Consider the following 4,006-nt stretch of genomic DNA (forward strand, 5'->3'; position numbering starts at 1 on the left):
ATACGAACATAAGAACTTATGTGGGTAATATTTTTCCCCAAACTGTTCTTTGTTGCCAATTGAAATTGAAAATGAAGATGATAATGTTGAAAGAGATTTTAAATAGGTCTGAAACTGACAAAGATTATGAGCAACCCTCTAAATGTGATGAGTTTGATGAAATGGAGTTACAAAGTAGTGCGTGCAACAGACGACACACCTACACCAACACCTCACAAGACATGGGGTGTCCAGCGTGTAGGCCAACACCACCACTCTTCCACCAGTAAACCCCAAGATCCATGCCTGCCTTCTCCCTCTGCTATCTCGGCTGTAAAGGCTGTTGCTAGGTACCGTAAAAGGCTCCAGAGTGCGGCTGTTGAAGGTTTAACAAAACCAGTCACTCCTGCTGCGTGTGCTGTCTTTTCTGCTGCTTGTGATGTCTTTGCTGCTGCCCGTGCTGTCTCTGCTGTTGCCCATGACGTCTCTTCTGCTACCTATGACGTCCCTTCTGCTGCCCATGACGTCTCTTCTGCTACCTATGACGTCCCTTCTGCTGCCCGTGATGTCTCTCCTGCTGCAAGTTTTTAATCTCAGTTTTTTTGTTAAATTTAACATTATTTTTTCTTAATTTCTCAAATGTTATTGCTGGATTATCAGAACATAAGACTAGCATTTTATGGACATTCTATGTTCTTAGACAGTTTGTGATGTAGGCAGGCAAACTTTCATTGATTCCTAATAGAACTTTATTCAGCACTCCTTAATATTGCCAAAGTTTTTTCAACTTTACAAGGTATCATGATTTCAGTCTTTAATTAATGAAAAGAAAACCAGTGACTGTACTGGCCAGAGTAGCCCTTCATGGAAGAAAAGTTAGATATATTGACAGAGTAGCCTAGTCCTCTGAGGAAGAAAATAGGCATAAGAACCCAAAGTAGACGGCGATATATGTAAAGAAAGTATTGATAGTGATAGTCAAAAAGTAGTCCTCTATATAGAAAGGAAGCAAGAGCCAAAGCAACGAATTAGATATAATGAGTTAGGTATCATTGCTAATTTATGAAGGTATGCTAATGGTCAATTGCAGGAGACTTTAGCCAAATCCTTTACTAACATTCTCTAAGAGTCTATATCACTTATTACTTTACTTCCCACTTTTTATCTCCAAGGTCCGGGTCAGTTAGGGATAAAGATAGGCGGAAAACTACGCCGATTCCTAGCTGGCCTCTGTGACCTAATTAACAAAAAATTACTAACAATGGAAAGTACTCTACGAGTCTAAGTCGCCTCTTACTTTATTTCCAGCTTTTTATCTCCAAGGTCCGGGTCAGTTAGGGATAAAGATAGGCGGAAAACTAAGCCGATTCCTAGCTGGCCTCTGTGACCTAATTAACAAAAAATTACTAACAATGGAAAGTACTCTACGAGTCTAAGTCGCCTCTTACTTTATTTCCAGCTTTTTAAATCTCTTGTGTCCGGGTCAGTTAGGCTTAAAGGAAAGACTTGCAAAAGTATGCCGATTCCTAGCTGACCTCTGTGACGTAATGTGCTGATTCCTGGCTGAGCCTGTCTGGGCTCAGTGAGGTGTAAAGGCACATCATAGCGCTCATGCGCGATTCACGCTGATTCCTGGCTTACTTCTGTGACTCTGTCACGGGTTGGTTACAGTGTTAAAGGCGTGTTTTGGAATATCCGGTTTCTGGCAAAAGTCGGAAACCGGCTAGTAAACGGTTCCGTTACCTTATGGCGAGGGACTTAGAACCCCCCTCAAAATAAGGTTTCAGGATGTCGGGGTAGTCTCAATCTTGGGGTGATCACAAACCTCTTGATTGTTACTACTTTGATCCGCTCTGGTTTGGGGTTCCAGAGACGCTCAAGTGTTGGTGACATGTGCTCCCAAAATGTGCTCGCAACACATGGAGGTGGGTGCATGGTACTGATCTTGTACAGTGGACGTCCCCCCTGTCTCGAAGGTCATGACCTCATCGTGGTGAGACAGTGGCAACATGCTTCATACATGGTGTGCTTCAATACACTACAAAATTTTATAAGCATGGCTAACTATGACCATAACACCATTGGTTTAAAGTCTCCTGCTTGTACTGAAAGGGAAAACCACCTTTAGAACTTAATGATAATATTTCCTAGGGTTGAAATAGTTTCAACATATTACATTAGTATCAATAGCTCTAAAAAAAATGCAAAGGGGGATAATACAGGAATGGTGATACAGTAGATTAAGTGGTACTTTTTTGTTGGTTTAACTTGAAATGAAATAAATTTTGCAATTTTAAGTCAAATGACTTTATAGAACTTTGGACTTGATGGTCTTTAGGTAGGTCTTAATGTGTCAGGTATTTTGGGGGTAAAAAACTTGATTGCATAGAAGTATATCTTAAGGTACAAATTGCTGTATAGTGGTCAGGTTCATAGCACATTTCTGTAAGGTAATTCTGAAAGCCTGGTTAAGGTAAGTTGTGAAATATCAAAGTTTTTATATAATTATCAAATGTGTAGTAGTTTTTAGGTGCGTATAAAAAAAGGATTGTTGTAAAGTTTGTGAATGTCTTCTACCCCGTATGTTTTTATAAAATAGTTTATTATTTTTCAGGTTTTTGTAAGTTTGGACCTTTATGATAACTTAATTATGATCATTATTTTATTTTTTGTAATTGCTAAATAATCTATAAACTTCATACTAGCTACCATAATATTTCTATGCAAATCTTCTAACAATTATATAAGTAAATAACTCGCTGATATTGACATATCTTTCTCCCTTTCAGGTAACAGATTTGGCCTTACAAGGTGGTGTGGTTGGCAGCCATTTTGAGATTCTTTTACACTTTTGCTGTAAGATGATGATAATATCCTGTAAAAATTTCAGCCATTAACTGTTATTTACCTACCGAAAATAAATGTTGAAAAGAGTATTGATTTTTTTTTTGGCCAAAAAAACATTTACTTTTTTTCTCATCTTGGGAAAAGTTACCTTGTTGTTCCTCCAACCCCCCCCCCCCCCCTTCCGCCCTGGATCTTACCAAAGAGTGCTCAATTATCGTAGAATAAGTGCTTAGAATAGTTTCAGTTTATTTTCTTATTTAGATTTTAGGTGAATATTTTTGTGGTAATTTTTTTATACTTATTTTTTCAATTTATTTGTAAAAAAATTCTATTTTGTACTTAGCTTTTATCTATTCTTTTTTAATATTAGAACATTCTTTGAATCTTTTTTTTTTTTAAGAAGGTATTGAATTGGCTTACAAATTAATTTTTAATGAATTTGTTTGGACCGGGTTGAAATCGACCCATCAAAACCTATCTAAGGTGGTCAAATAACATTACCTATCCAGGGTTATTAAATTGTTATTTCTAATTATTATAAGATTGTTTGATTGATTTGTATAATTAATTCTAATATGAAATACTTCTTGTTGTACTGTAAGGAAACCTTAATTTTAGGAAATACAATATTCAAGTTTTAGTGATAAATTTCATATCCATTTAAGCACTTTTTGAAAAGGATGTTTATGGCACAACAATTTATTTTTGTTCTGATTTCAGAGAGGAACCTGATTACTTAAAAGACATAGCAGCTCTTCGAATAAAAGGTATGTCAAAAAAATACTACAGTATATTATTTTAATATTAATTTACTACTTGCCATGACTAGCATAAAGATAGAAAGTCAAGCCTATTGCATAATTACTTGTTGGGGTTTGGTAGATATAACCCTAGAACACTGTTGTGGGTAATTTTTACCTTGCACCCATTTGTTTCATGGACGCACAGACTTATGGGTGGAAGCATCCCAGTGGGTCTTTGTGTAGCTTCAGTTGGCTGTTAGCTCTCATGCTGGAAGGTAGTGTATCCGCATTCGTGCCATCTTAGGCCTGTGTATGTTTTGCTTTGGTTAAATTTTATCCCATAACATACAAACTTGTATGGTTAATATTTACCCAATAACCGTCATACCGTTCTCCACACCCTACGCACTTCCAACTTCCGTAGATTCATGCACACC

The sequence above is a fragment of the Palaemon carinicauda genome, chromosome 1 (assembly GCF_036898095.1).
Source record: "Palaemon carinicauda isolate YSFRI2023 chromosome 1, ASM3689809v2, whole genome shotgun sequence".
Lineage (NCBI taxonomy): Eukaryota > Metazoa > Arthropoda > Malacostraca > Decapoda > Palaemonidae > Palaemon > Palaemon carinicauda.